General features: G+C 41.6%; 2 protein-coding genes across 9 annotated transcripts in view; one reads left to right on the top strand and one right to left on the bottom strand.

The window, feature by feature from the left end:
• dennd2db (DENN domain containing 2Db) overlaps window positions 1–5,105 on the bottom strand; it is a 37,451-nt gene extending 32,346 nt beyond the window's left edge. For 4 of the 5 annotated variants that reach the window (XM_088920256.1, XM_088920258.1, XM_088920259.1 and 1 more), the window contains exon 1: window positions 1,922–2,173. The gene's annotated coding sequence lies outside the window, so the exon portion shown is untranslated. Of the gene's footprint in view, window positions 1–1,921; window positions 2,174–4,977 lie in introns of those variants that run through there. The other variant, XM_088920257.1, reaches the window with a different exon arrangement.
• cry4 (cryptochrome circadian regulator 4) overlaps window positions 1–15,583 on the top strand; it is a 43,615-nt gene that overhangs the window by 11,122 nt on the left and 16,910 nt on the right. The window contains exon 1 of one of the 4 annotated variants that reach the window (XM_088920265.1): window positions 13,987–14,401. The exons of 1 other annotated variant lie outside the window; for it this stretch is intronic. The gene's annotated coding sequence lies outside the window, so the exon portion shown is untranslated. Of the gene's footprint in view, window positions 1–13,986; window positions 14,402–15,583 lie in introns of those variants that run through there. 2 more of the 4 variants (XM_088920269.1, XM_088920268.1) reach the window with 2 other exon arrangements.

The raw sequence follows: 15,583 nt of genomic DNA, 5'->3' as shown, positions 1-15,583 counted from the left end.
AGTTTAATTGCTTTATGCTTTGTAAGTCCCCAGCCTGTTGCCTTGGTGAAGCCACAACCACACAGCCACAATGTTCTTAGTTCCAGGTTCCTGTTTTAGTTTGGTTTGTTTGCACTTGCAATCGTGTGGCACCTGGGCTAGAGAAGCTATATCATACCAGATTTGGCAATTTGGCTCAACTGCAATTCACAACACACTGCTCATAAGGAGAAAGTAGGGATAATCTGGCTCTGTAATTGGTAGTGCTTCAAATTACTGTCAAAAACATGCTAGAGTCTTGGCCATGTTCTCTAGATCTACTGTAGGCCTATTGTTGGGAGCTGTCTGGAACTGGGCAGTTAGGGATAGCAGTTTTCTGGGAAGATATAGCGAAGTTATCCAAGTAAATGAAATCTTTGTCCAGCTAGCTGCCTGCAGCAGTGCTCTCTTCTGTCTCTCCTAACGCCACAGCTGTGTGGGTTTGCAAACTCCCAACACTGCCAGGGCAGCTCAGCAGACTGACAGCTCCAGCACTCTCCTGGGAAATGAAAACTCTCTCAGGAAAAAAAAGGAAACAAATTAACCAATGCTTCCTAACAGTATTTCTCTGTCAAATACGAAAGCCACAGCCAGTCACATCCCTCAACCCAGTGCAATCAATAAATAAATACACAAAGAAATTAGTTGAATGTCTGCTTCCTTGCAAATCATGGCACTGTTACTGGTATCACATAAAGAATCAGTTTGGAAACACTTCGGAGGGCTTCTTTGTGTTGACAGAAAGGTGTTGACATGCTTTACTGTGGGACGTCACATTCTTGCTTGTTTTTCAGTGCTTTTGGGGATTGAAGCTGGAAGGTCCAGCTTTCCTCCTCTCCCTCATGTTTGACAGTAGATTTAAAGCTGTGTCACAAAAGCCCCCAAAACATAGGAACATAAGAATGGAAGAGTGCAAGAACATAAGACAAAGAACATAAGATTACGTCAACATCAACACAAGAACACAGGAAGGCAGGCACATGTGAACACACAGAACACAAGAAGGCAGGCGCATCAGAATGATTACAAACAAGGGGAGGTCATCTGGTCCATTGTGAGCGGAGGTGGTGTTCTTTTTAAGAAGTGAAAACACCTTCTCAAAAAAACTGACAATTCTGAGCATCATCAGCTGTGCACCTGCAGAAGTGTTTCTAAAGATCTTAATTGTGTTTCTGTATAAAGAAGAAAAAACCATCAGTGAAAAGAGCACAGCAATGCCAAAATGTCTAAGACGTTTGCACAGCTATGTAACTTTTTTGGAGGGAGGGAAAATTACATAGGTGACTATGTACTGAAATGAAGTGTATGAGAAACCATGTTGAAGGGATAAGTACTGTATGTTGCGACATATTGTACACCAGTGTACACCCTCTGTAAGAATATCTCAGTTCCCTTTCCAGGTCAGCTAGAGTTGGTTTCTCTTTCACTGTGAGGAGGCAGCCCCCCCTCCTCTCATAGTAAATGAAAATCGCATGATTAATCTGTAACTTACACACCCAGACCCCTGTGTAACCCTGTACTGAGATCCTCTTTATTGTGAACAGTTGCAAAAACTACATTTCACAGATAACATGAAGAGAGCTGACCAGTCACAGCGGCAAAGATCTTGATAGCAAAAAAAGAGCAAACTGAGAAATTGAAAAATGATCTTTAGCATCTCCTCACACCTGTGACACAGATTAACACGCATGCCCGAAAGCTTCTTTTCCTTTGATCACAGATCTTAATCTAGACAGATCAATAGTTTAACGTTTTTTTTCTTCCCTCTTGCATATAGCAACCTCTGAGCTATAGATTTCAAAACAGGTTTTTTCACTTTTTAAAGAAAAAGATCTGTCCTATATCAGCAGGCTAAACGTAGACCTCCAGGCTACAGATAAAAGACGAACAGGTAACTACCTACCCCTTGTTCCTGTTCCCTGTTCTAGATCAGCTCTTATTGTAGAAACCCATACAGGTCTGCCAGTCAGGGCCGTCAAGTCACTGAAGAAAAGCCAGAGTCAGCTTCTCAAAAGACGGGGCTGGATGAGTTGAGGCTGCGGCAGAGCGTTCGGTGTCTTAGTGGGATCAAGTGCGGTAGCTGGCTTGAGCTAACCCGAACCGCCCGGCTGTTGCAGGAAACAAAGTGTGCACAAGCGCACTAACGAAGCCACACGTCAGAAGTGGACTTTAGACTGCTGTGTTGTGAGGAGCATTTCCCTTATTGCACAGTTCCCTCACAGGGGGGACACTGACAGCCAGTGTGTCACGGCCAGCCTGCACTGTTCTAGCCACATCCTCATATCACAGTCGTCCTGTGACACCCCTGTGTTGCTGGATTGTGTCTGAGGGCCATCAGTGTCACTGACTGAGAACATGATTCTTCGAGCTCTCATTCCCTTTTATCTGGCATTAAAACTGTGATTATTACTTATGCTGGGGCATTACTACTACTACTACTACTACTACTACTACTATTATTATTATTATTATTATTATTATTATTATTATTATTATTATTATTATTATTATTGTTGTTGTTGTTGTTGTTGTTGTTGTTGTTGTTGTTAATATTGTTATTATTAGTATTTAACATAATAGGAAGAGGAATCATTATTTTGTTTTGCACATTGCATGATGGCATCTCACAACAAGAGTTTCACAACAAAAGAAAGCACAAAGATATTAGAGCTGAATGGAGACAAAGTGTAACACAAAACTGAAAACAAAATGACAAGTGTAGGGACAAAAGTAGAGTTTTAAGATAGTATTTGGAAGAACAGAGAATTGTATTTTCTATCTTTGTGGACTGAGTGATCATTTCACAGCCTTGCAATAACACAGCCTAAGGCAGGATCTCCCAAAGTTCAGAGTCTGACTTGGGGGACTGTTTTACAGGGAGCTCACGGCTCACTGAGGCAGTCTGGAGACAAACCATTCAAGGCCTTTAAAGTAAGAGTAATGTCTTCAATATTAATCAGAAATCCAGAGTTATTCAAATCCTAGTAGCTTTGTTTTTTTAAAACATATTGCAGCTTGCTAAGAACAGGTTTGGATACCTCAGTGAGCAATGGATTACTATAACAATTCTGAAAAAGACAAATGTTTGCGCTTATCCATGGCTGGGCGAGATATGAACAGGTTAGAGCAATGATATGACAGAGAAGAAGGAGGCTTTCACAATGTTATGAATATGATCCACAAAATCAAGACTTGAATGAACAAGGAGACTGAGATTCCTGACCTGAGTGCTTGACCTGACTTCAGCACCTTCCTTATTCAATTCAGCATCAGTTACGGAGCTGACGAGGACAGCCAAACAGTGCAACTTCACTCTTTATTCACAAATCAGTGGTGTGATAGGGAATAAACTGTGTACCAGTTTTGTCCAGTGCAGCAACAGCTCCAACATAATATTAAATGGTTCGTTAGATTTTGGCCTCTGAGTATAATAGTAACTGAGTAACAGTAACTGAGGTCAAAGTCATCTGCCTGGAAAATTGTTTCTTTTTTCACTTTTTTTTGGCCTCAGCTCTAGACATGTCTATTCCTGCTGGGTTTTTGTTGACACACTGAACCCCACCTCTTTCACACAATTGAGCGGTGATCAGTGTTCTGCATGTGTCGCTGCTGTAAATACATGAGCGTGTTTGTAAGAAGGCTTGCAAAGCAAGCTCTGTCTTGCAGGGAAAAAAAATCATCCGTATAAGCAATTTGCAATGCTCTTTAATGCCCAATGTCGGTATACTACACTAGACACCTTTAGACTGGCTTGTATATTTTGAAAGTTAAAACGGTCAGAATAATTGCTGATTTATCGTTTAGACACACAGGGTTTTCATTCAAGAAAGAAACTGTGTTTCGCAGTTCTGATTTTTTTGGTTGAGACAAGTTGAGAATGACATGTATAAGAATAACTCACAAGCAATCAGACATATGAAAACCTTATGACTCAGCACTGAAATGGGTATGACGGAAGAAATCTAAATTATATTAACGCAAAAGGGCAAAACCAGATTTGCATTTGCTCTCAAAGGGGAATGTTTTTCATGCATATATCCTTTAACATTGTTGTGCACTTTGAGAGTTAAAGAAAACAATTTCTTTTCAGTTATTGCAAACAAAACTTGCATGTCTCTTGTGTCATCCAAAAAGCACAACAGGTATGGAGAAAGCACAGCAGTGCAGGACGCCTTGTCTTTCTGTAACTGAACACTGAGTGCTCACTCACGTCAATCTTCTTCTGTTGCCATCCGTTTCAGCAGGATGTTAACTTCCACCTGCAGCTGATCTTTCTGCTTCTCGTAAATGAATCACACTTCATTAACAGTTTATCTGTAATCTTCACTGGAGTTTCAACATGTATACAACAGCATCCTGTTGTCTCAACAAGAAATGCGTTGCCACAGCCTGGCTTGTGCGGTGCATTTTCATGATATATTTAATATAAAATGTAACTTTGGCAAATTAAATCAAATGTTTTTTTTTTCTTAAACCTGGCAACAAGATGTTAAACGAAGAGAGAAAATTGTAAAACAAAGCAAAACTACCTTGGAAAGCACACCAAAAGTGACAATACCCTGCAGTTTAGCGGACAGTATCCTGTATATCTTATATCATATATAGGTCTATATACCCTGTTTTGGTACAGAGACATGGCTGTGAGGAATGAGGTTGTCAGTTCTCCACCAAGAGGAGTTATAATGCAATAAAAGCTGGGAAGGAAAGATTACTGCCCATATTTATGCAGGGGGCAAGATGTCTGGCTGATGGCTGAATTCCTTATATCCATCCATTTTCTAACTGCTTCATCCAGATCAGGGTCGCATGAGAGCAGGAGTCTATCTCTGCAAGCAACGGGTGCAAGGTGGGGTACCCTCTGGATGGGACGCCAGTCCAAAGCAGGACACTCACAGACACAAACACAGACAGACACACACTCACACTAGAGCCGATTTTCCCAGGAGTCAATCAACTTACCAGTATGTCTTTGGAGTTTGGGATGAATCTGGAGCACAGGAAGGAAGCCCACAGGAACACAGGGAGAGCATACAAACTCCTTGCAGGTAGCGTCCCAGGTCTGGAAGTGAACCCAGGGCCCCAGAGCTGTGAGGCAGCAATGCTAACCAACGTGCCACTGTGCGCACACTTACAGTGTACAGTGCACACACACTCACACACAGACTGAGTATTGAGGAAGCTCATGCACCAGTGCCTTTCTCTCCTTCTCTAAAGTTTCTCCTGTATCACTCTTGTGTAAAATCAAGTGAACTGTAGCTGTTTAAAAGAAGAAAAAAATAAAACAGATGATTTGGTGATTTTACTGTGGGAAGCTGTATAGATCATAAAAGATAAAATATGGCGTGGAGCTTTATTAACAGCTTTTCACATAGAGGGAAAACAATTGTTTTTCCCTCTATGGCCACTCAGTGCCCAAGTTTTCTGTTTTATAAGCTTCCTTTTGCTGTTTGATCAAGGCAAACATCTTCTGCTTTCTTAAAGAACTTGTTGGGTTGACTTGGGCAGCCTGTGGGTATCTGGCTGTAGCTCGAACTTTCAATCTGGAGTCTCTGTTTTCCTCCTTTCATTCTGACGCTTGTGTTAACTTTCACATCTCTAAAGATCTGGTCAAAAAAAAAGAGAAAAGACTTTCTTTAGGGGTGTTAACAAGATTCTCTTCCCGGAACATGTCAGGACAAGGCAGAGGTAGTATAGAGCTGCTAATGTTGAAGGAAAAGAAGAAGAAAATGGCTTAGGAGGGTCTTATCTCTTATCGTCTCAAAAACAAAGTCAGTTGCGTCACTTAGTGCAATAGACTACATTTGTAATGTAACTATAATAGTGTAAGCTGATCTTCTGCTTTGTGTGGTGTTTCTTTTTGTACTGTTCCAATTACCATCAAATGAAACCAAATAAATCTGATGAGAAAAGGTATAAGTTACATTGCACACTCTTTTAAAGAATGTTAAAAGAATGCAGTACATTTTACACCAAGCACTTATCAAGAAAATAAACACTTTCCTATTTACAAATACAGCTATTATAATTTCTTGCCAGGGTCCTGGCTACCATGTTATTTTTAATAAAAAGAAAAGAGTCCTCTCTCTTTTCCAAAACCCCGACCTTAAGGCTCCTGAGATCCACTTATGAATCCAAATTTAAGGTTTGCAGCCAGCAAAACATTTGTTACAAAGGAGAACCACAGTTAGACTGCCTGTGTTATCCTGTCAAGGAACTTTTGTGTTATCTTTTCTGAAGAAAGAGAAAGTGCATACTGTATATGAGTATTTATCTGCAGACTAGGGTGTTTAGGCTTGGTTGTATTGCTAAAATTGTGCTGTCAGTGAGCGAGCCCTGGTAACACAGAAATGTCTTTCACAAATGCTACTGTCTTCTGATTTGATCCGGTAAAACCTAAGCATTATTATCTTTTCCCTCTATAAATCATTTCAGAGGCCATATGTTTCAGATTCCAGGTCTAATGATGCTGATGCTATTTCAGATGTCCTCTCAGAACATTGTTTCAATAATGAGAAGCTGAGAAAACCTGCAAAAAAACATCAAACCAAACTGAGTCAGCTGGTGAAATTGTGAAACTGTGTAGAATGACACATGATGAGCTACTGAGGTTTAGAAACTATATTGGATTTAACAAATTGAGACAGTTAGACCAATTAGTGCAATTGAACTTTTAAACACGGGACATTCCTCATTAAAGTGGATTAATTGGATTGGAGTTAGTCTTACACTCTGATATCTGAGATTTCCCAACTCTGCTCTTCTCTGGTATTTTGTGGCATCATTCCCATTCCGAAGAGTACCTGATCATTACATGTGTTGCTTCTGATCGGTTATTTCTAATCACCGCTCTTTCTCAAAGTGCGCTTCCTGTGTCTTGCACAACAGATATTACAACACAACAAAAACAATAAAAAAACGGAAACTGCTCCCTAAGAAAGACTTTAAAGAAGATTGAGCAGAAGGAACTCTTGGTCTTAAAGGAAAGTCACTCACAGAAGGACTCGAGGAACTGAATCTCTTCAGTGCTGATAGTGATGCCATGTGGGAGAGGGCATTGCTTCTGCTATACAGAGTCTTCAAGGGCGATCCTTTGAGCTCCCAGTGAAAATGAAGGGTGCAGGGGTAACGTCTAGGACTGGTAACAGGGCACAGCTCTACCAAGCTGCGGGCTCAGGGAGGTGATGTCTGACATCCTCCTAGGCATGAATTTAACCATTGAAAAGACATCAAAATGTAAAGAAAAGAACCCGGAGAATTGCCATTCTTTTGAGTTGAATTTGAAGTTGCATGCTACATTCAGTGGAGTTTTTAGTTACGTGTCTCACAGAGGGACTTTGGGATTCACAAGAAGTGACCTCTTCCGCATCAGGTTCATGTCACGCTCTCACATAATCAGTCACATAATTCTGATCAACGCCGGCACATTCCCACGACCTCAGTCAATCAGATACCAGCCCGATCCAATTCCTGAAAACGACAATGCACAAGGTAATCATCCTATCACGTCTCTCGCTTCTTTTAAACCTCCTCAACCTTCGCTTCACCACTTGGTATTAAACAGTCTACTGTTTTCTTGAGCTCTTCACCCTCGAAACCTTTTTGCTAACCCTCTCTGCAAGCCTCCTAGATACAACACTGCCTGCCTACCTTGCCCCATTGGATTTGTTCGCTACCTGACCTGCATAGGGTTCTTCACACCATTCGTTACAGTTCAGGCATCTTCTTATACACTTCATCAAAACAGTGCTCTGCTTCAATTTCTCATGGGGTTGATTTCTGGCCTGTTTTTGTGGATGTCCTGCACGGTCTGTACGGTCAGAGAGCTTGCTTTGTTCTCTTGATCTGACATATTCTCCTTTGAGAGAGTGCACGCTGTTATACTCTGCTGAAAGCAGAAGAACTTGCAGTAAAGCATAGTGAAATCATTGGATGAAACAGAACACAACACAGAAAATAAAGGAGAGCATGATGACAAACGCAGTTAACCACAGTAACAACAGGACATTTATTGTGTGCTTCTGAAATATGTTTGGAGCATGTAAATATGTTGGTGAATGTTTTATACACGATTGATTGTGTATCAAAGGTGGAGCAGATGTTCTCAAGATCTTAACACTTGTGGGTTCAAGAGAATGAAGAGTTCACTCTCAGAACGTACCTCCATGTTCATTAATGAAATTATTTTTTTATTAATAGTAAATATTGCTACTGTTAATTGCAGGAAATTAAAAGCAGAAATGTACATAATGAATCTGGCCTGACCTGTTATGAGAGTATTGAGTTTACACACTGCTGGTCTAAAACGTTAAAAAAGTAAAAAGTTTATCTTAGTTTTTAGGGAACCCCAGCAAAGTCCCAGTGGAGCCCCAGGAATCTCCAAATCCTGGGTGATAACCACTGATTCGGGGGGCTTTAGATGTTTCTGTTCATTTTAATTTTTTAACAAACTAACATGGGAGTGCTTGGTGAAAATACCATGCCAAATGATCCTGCTAAAGTATCAGATTGACTATTAAAGGGGTGTGGAGGATCCCAGTTACAGGTGGTGTATTTTAGGACAGTGTTTCCCAGTCCTGGCCCTGGAGTGCTCCTGTGTCTTCTGGGTTTCATTCCAGCACTCCAGGACCTAAACTGGGAAGCACGAGCTTATGGCACCAGGGTCACCCATGAACTGCTCCAAAATCTGAACTCAATCAATACCCCATGACTTTCATGGCTTCACTGGTTGTTGTAACAAAATAAACAAAACAAAACGTGGAAAGAGATAAAAACTACCCTAAACTCACAAGCTCATTTGGAAACTAGCTGCTACCATCAGCGAAACAGCCTGATCTGTTGACAAAACATGCCACAAACATTTCCCTTTATACAAATTGCATGACTCACTAGAAGTGAACACGCATGTATGAATATTCACAAATGGACATTTTGTAGAATTTATTAGTCTGTCAGGGAAGCTCCGCAGCGACCTCTAGTGGAGCCCCTCTGACAGTGTATCTTCTGTAGGTCAATCTGCCATTACAGACCCAGTGTGTAGCGAATTTAACATGAGGTTCACTATGAATAACAAAACCCGAGAATTAAGCGTACTGAAAGGATTATGGAGTTCTTACGTCAATACATTTGTTTTAACCTGCTTGGTGAGGGCTAGACTCCTAATCATAAGACGATGAGGCTGAGACCTCCATGTAGAGAAAGGAGTGACCCAAGGGCAGCTGCAAAGGAGGAGATGGGGTGGAGGTGGGATGCAAAAAAACAGGGAGAGAATATGTACTGTATTTATAAAGTTTTAGTTAAGGAAATGACTTCAAGAGTAATTACAGATTACTGACTGAACGTGGCTGTTGTCATCCCTCCCATATTTTCATTATGAACACCATTAAGTGAAAAATATTGTTTGTTTCATCTCATCTAAGATTATGAGGAATACAGCCTTCCACTGTTTTTCAAGCCTTGTCAGCAGGAGCAGGATTTTCCTGTATTTTTTAGTTATCTTTACTCCTGCACATTTGTGGCATTTCAACCCCCTGTTCATCCCTGTTTTGAGCATTCAGACTTTCCTTCCTTGTGTCTGCTTGCTGGTCTGGAGTTTACCAACACTGTCGCTGCCCTGTGATTTATCAGTGCTCTGGTGTGCAAGCTGTTTTCTGAGGAGGCCCAGCTCTTTAAAACAAATTCCTTCCAACTAATGAATTCCATGAGTTCAAGAGTTGCTGGTGCCTATTTTTATACAAAAGACACCAGCTGAATCATTACCCTCTGACGTGGAAATTCCTGACCTGAAGTGGAATTCAAAGTGATAAAAATCTAGAGAAGTGTATTTCCAGGACTGTGGGCTGAAAGAGGACAGCCAGCAAAGCTGGTTCAAATAAACTAGAGGCTACTCCAGCCGCAAAGAGCCAGGATTGTGACCTCCAAAGAGTGGAGAGCTCATGACCTGATGACCTCTGGAGCAGTACTTTTCAGCACAGCTCAGGGCTCCAGGAAAAGTGTAATGAGAGCCGAACCAGGCTCCCGTGATGTGCATAGCTAGGACCCTATGCAGACGGTATAATCTGGAAGTAAGTGGAGAAGGAAAAAAGGGAAAAGACGTTGAGGATCAGGACGGGATGACAGAAAGGGGGGGGTGTGACGACGGTGATCCAATGCTCGGGGGGCGTGGCGCAGGCAAACAAGTCCAAACAGTCCAAGGGAGGAAATCCGGGGAACAGTCCAGCGTCCAGGTACTGAGAGAACAATCCGAGACAGACGAAAGTTAAAATCCGGAACGGGATCCGGAACAGGAACTGGTCCTGCTTCCTCCATCACACGCTGCATCATCCTGTCCATCAGGAGATCCTCTGGATTCATTCCCAAAGCTGACCACAAGTTTGGGAGTCTCTCACCAACAGGAGGCCAAGGTCAACTCTGTAGTTCAGCTGCAGAATTCCAAGGTTCGGATTCTCCTTTCAGAGGATCTCAGCTCTAGACAGAAGCCCGTGAGCCTTGCTTATCCAGCTGAGCACCGCACCTGCTGTCGTGTAGACAAAGGCATGACACATAAAACCTACTGACACAGACTGAACTGGTGTATTTTCTACAGACGCACAGAATTTTGTCGTGGGCCGGCACGTACAGCAATACCCAGTCTCCTCAAGCATGTCCCGTTGGGGACTTGAGCTCTGCGGGGTCGCTGAAGATAACATTCAGGCATCACACCTGCTCCATGGAAACAACCTGAAAAGGGAATATATATTTCAGAATTTATTAGGATTCATGGAAGCACAACGGACTAATGATTCCCAACATTAAAAGAGGAGGCCATTTGGTCCACCAGGTGATAGATCCAGAATCCATGGATCTCATCTGTTTTTTTTTCTCTCAAGAGCACCCTGGGAGTTTAAAGTCCATAATTCAGAAGAACGTGGCTGTGGTTGAACATTTTTGTTTTGTAAACTAAAAAATCCTTTTCAATGCATTATATAATTTGACAAAAGATAAAAGAGAAACTACTGCAGCTGCTTCAGGGAACAATGGGGTGGCATATTTAATAGAGAGAAAGATATGACAAACTTCATTTTCTTTATGTTTGCCCCATTAATATTGTGTATTTCTTGAGATTTGGATTCTGCGAGATGACACAGCACCCCCTAGTGGAAATGTGCCGATTGCCTAGTTGTTTCGGCGTAGCGGAAGAGGGTACAAGACATTGTTAAACCGCAACTTTTTTTGGATTGAAAATGAGGTTCCTCATCTTCCAGTTTCACACTCTGTATAAGTTAGCTGTTGCTTCATCTCAACGTTTTGTTGACAAATATTTTTTTTTTATCACTTGGTACAGGTTTTCACATCAACTGATTTAAACTAGTGACAACCTGGACATTTCGCCTGCTGCGCGACCGTGTTTCAGAGTCTGGGAGAAATCGTAAAGGAAAGAACGGCAAAGCTTTGGAGACAAAACCATTGTCGATTCTAGTTATTATCGTCCTTGATTTGTTTTTAAATTCATCACACGATAGTACGGGACTCGGAAACATAATTGCTTTCTTAAGAAGTATAGCAAGATGATCGAAAGGATCCTTAAGGATTTTGGCCCATGTTAGTTCCTAGTTATCAGATATATTAGTTATTTCAACTGTTCTGGGGGGCGCGGGCCTGTGCCCTCAGCTCTGAGCTGTTTTGCATTCCCGAAACGAAGAAAAGGTACAAACGAGATGAGGCCATTTCAACCATCTAGCCCGTTAGGTTAAACAAATTGAGGGTCCCATGCAGCCATTTCTTTAAAGTTAAATGAGAAGACTTTAAAGATGGTGCATATCTGTTTAAGAATAATGTCCGCTGTACTCCATTCTGTATTAGACACCTAAAAGATTCAGCTCCGTGAAGTTGCCCCCCCCCTACAAACAGCACAAACGATAAAAAAAACCCTCATTCGTTAGTGCTGCGTTTGTTCTGGTTTGTGCCGTTGAAGGTAGCGTTTGTGCAGCTTTCGTTTCCGAAATATAGCGCCTTGTTTTTTCGGCGTCATAACGTCACTCAGTCTCCCTACAACGTCGTAGGAGAGCCGGACCGGTCTCATTCGTTAGTGCCGGTTTGTGCCGTTGAAAGTGGCGTTTCTGCTGCTTTCGTTTCCGAGATATAGCGCCTTCTTGCAATGTAATGACCCAGGACATGATTGCTTGCCCAGCTGCATGAAGTTGCCCCCCCACCCAACAAACAGCACATTTGCACACTCCAAAAGACACGACTTCACCTGGGAGAAATATGACGATCTAACAAAGGCACTCATACCTGTGTCTTCAGAGGTCAAGGTGTGTCCTGACACTGTATTCTACACCAAGGATTGACCAGAAACACAAAGATAAAAGGACTGTGAGCGAATCGTTTTATGTTTATTTAAGAAGGAGACGGCGAGAAACTGATTACTTCTTCAGATTTTAAAAAAGGACACCGCTACGAAGAATTAAGACGTGCTCGTTAAAGCCTCTTGGTAAGAACATGCAATTGTTTGCTAGTGTCTACACCCGCAACTCTTCTGATTAGGGTAGGGCATTCGTCGCGAATTTCATTTTCCTGCTCACACAAACGCACAGAAGATACTAGTATTAAATGCAAAGTCCACTGCCGCCCCCACCCGGTCAACCAGAGAAACAAAATTGCATGACTGTTACTCTCGCACCCGTAACAGAGCGCTTGGACTCAGCAGACGGGGTTACTGGAGGTCAAGGTCGCCGTGCATGGTCACGTGATCACCCGAAAAAGAAGGCGCTATATCTCGGAAATGAAAGCAGTAGAAACGCTACTTTCAACGGCACAAACCGGCACAAACGCAGCAGGTTTCATCGTTTGTGCTGTTTGTAGGAGGCAACTTCACGGAGCTAAAAGATTCAGTTCTTTAGACCGCGTAAGAGAGTCCTTTGAGTCTGGGAATATATCCGGTTTGTCTTATTCCATTACTGTTCAGACCTTAAATACCGGTAAATTATTTTATTTTAAATGAATTAAGTAGACGTTCCTTATCAAGATCTTGAAGAGATGGATCATGCGACGGTATACCTCTTTGAATTGATGCATCAAAGTAACTATAACAGAGGCAACATATGCATTTTAAGCTTTCCTGACTTTTTCAAGTAAGGAACATGTTTTTGTATAAGTATTGTGATAGCTACTTAAATAACAAGGACACGTCTGAGATCATGTATTCCTTATTGTACACGATGATAAGCCTCACGTTTTCTTGATCTTTCTGTAAAACTACAAAAGTAAAACCACACAACATCTCTCCTACAAAGGAACAAGTAAAGGTTTTATTCCCTGGAATAAACCTTTACTTGTTCCTTTGCAGCCTACAGATGCTGACGCAGCTACCTACTTGAACTGTCTCTCTTACAATTCGAGCCCGTATTATTTTAAATTTTGTGCTGATTTACTGCAATTTTACATAGAACTCGGATTAACAATCCGTGGTTTCACAAACCCTGTGGAGCGCCGATCTACCAGCACTATTTCAGGTAAACTCGTCTAGGACAACAGTGAAAGTCAGTATCTTCGGCTTTTTTTTAGATTTTTTTTCGTCGCATTCTGAAAATGTCTAACATGGAACTTTCAAAACAAAAAAAATGTACGCACGTAAGACGTAGAAATATTAAATGACCGTTTCACCCACAACAGTTTAAATTATAGTTTAGGCTTCGTCGAGCCGATTATTAAATACAAGATCTTCTCTATGCAATTAAAAAAAACACGTTATTACTACGGAGTCTATTGGTCCTTTGCGCTCTCAGTGCTCTCAGTGCTGTGTGAGATCGGAGCCCCCCGGGGGAGGGCGAGTAGCGGGCGAAACAGCAGGAGAAGCGCTCTGGAATGTGCCCATGCTACTCACACGTGACCTTGGACCGAGCGCAGAACACAAGATTACACACACTGATGAGGCGGGGGATACTGTTAAAGACACTTTAAAACTAGTACAATATGATACTCCATTCCCTGTCACTCTACCGAGACGAAAGGAATTCGAGCGGTTCTTATTTATGCCAGCATCATTAGCTGTGGCCCATGTCTTGTAAAAGTACGTTAGGGGAGCCCAGGTGGCACCTGACTTCCCTACAGTGAGAAATGCGTCTCACCTGGAAACGGAGAAACTTGCGCCCTGCCTGGAGCCTCACTGTCGAGCTGGGAGACCGGATGAGCCGGTGGTGTACGGTTCGCAGCTGGGATATTGAATTATTATTCCGTTTTGGGGTTGTATTCAGCAGCGCAAGAGGACTCGAAGGGGTATAAAAGAATACGGGAGGACGTTGATTTAAAAAAAGAAGATTGTTTTTTTTTGCATTTGGAACTATATAAAACAAGAAGTCTTCTATTTAGCTACAGAATTAAGAACTAAGGTATTTGTGTTTATCTGGTGAGTTTTGAATTGATTACGTGCCAGTTTTATTGAAAAGTCCACCAGATCCGTCTAAGCACTTACTAATGATGCTGGGTGTATTTTCCTAGGGGTCGATATTTTAAGTTGGCGCGGTGATGTGACCAGTGGTTTGTATGGTACTTCACTATTTCCTTTTTAACTGGACTTTTCCGGTGTTTGATTCATGTGGTGATTTTTATTACCCAAGTATACTACCTTAACTGTTTGCGTAATAGTACAACAAAATAGGGAATTTTCCTTCTCAGTGCAAAATACTAACGGAACGCAATGATTTATCATCAGCGGATGTCTTCTCAGTGCTAACCCCTAGGAATCGGTGACTTCAAATATTTGATTTGCACGAAAGGGATTGTTTTCCATGGCTACAATTTATAAATAATTGTTTACCGGTTTATTTTGTAAATACTAAGTGTACTGAATTTAAGAAATGGCTGTTCCTATGCCAAAAGACGGACGATCACTTCAATATGGAAGCAGTCAGGAGTCGCGTTTTTCTCATAGAGAACTGACGTTTTGAGACGTGAAGGTTAAGAAAGACCTGTCGCTTTGTGTTTTCTGTTCCTATTTCCGCGTCCTTAGCTCAGGCAAGAGGAGGTAAAATTTCAATCTGAAAATTGTTCATTTGTTCGTCAAATGTGGAGTCAATTTTCCCATTATTTCAGTGCTGTTTGTTTTCAAAATCTTAAAGTGTTGCAGATACCAAGGGAAACAAGCTATCTGATTGTCTAGAAGAGTGCCTTTTTGATATTTTAGTTCGGTTTTCATACACATTATATACAGTTATATATATATCAGTTATATAGAAAGATCAGACTTCAAGTTTTATATTATTATAGGTTAAAAGCTGCACAGCTCGCAGGTTATAGCTATTTCTGATGTGATGTAACCTCTACCCGTCGAATTCAAAATTGATTTGTAGATCAGGACGTCTATAGATAAAAGGTCGTTCTTGTTTTGAAAGCTTTCGTTTCAACGGAACATTTCCTCGTACTCTTTCTGAAGCTCGCCTCGGGTTACTTCTAATTTTAACATCCGCGTGACAGTCCCCCGAGTCCCAGAATACATTCGATTACCTATAGTACATTAGAGCGTAGGCTCTCTCAGGCATTTTTCATAAAACGAAGTCTTTTATGGTAACTTGGCTCACTATCTGGTTTT

The sequence above is a fragment of the Atractosteus spatula genome, chromosome 7 (assembly GCF_055471065.1).
Source record: "Atractosteus spatula isolate fAtrSpa1 chromosome 7, fAtrSpa1.hap1, whole genome shotgun sequence".
NCBI lineage: Eukaryota > Metazoa > Chordata > Actinopteri > Semionotiformes > Lepisosteidae > Atractosteus > Atractosteus spatula.
Note: the sequence above shows the minus strand (reverse complement) of the source record. Positions and strands in the feature narration are given on the sequence as shown.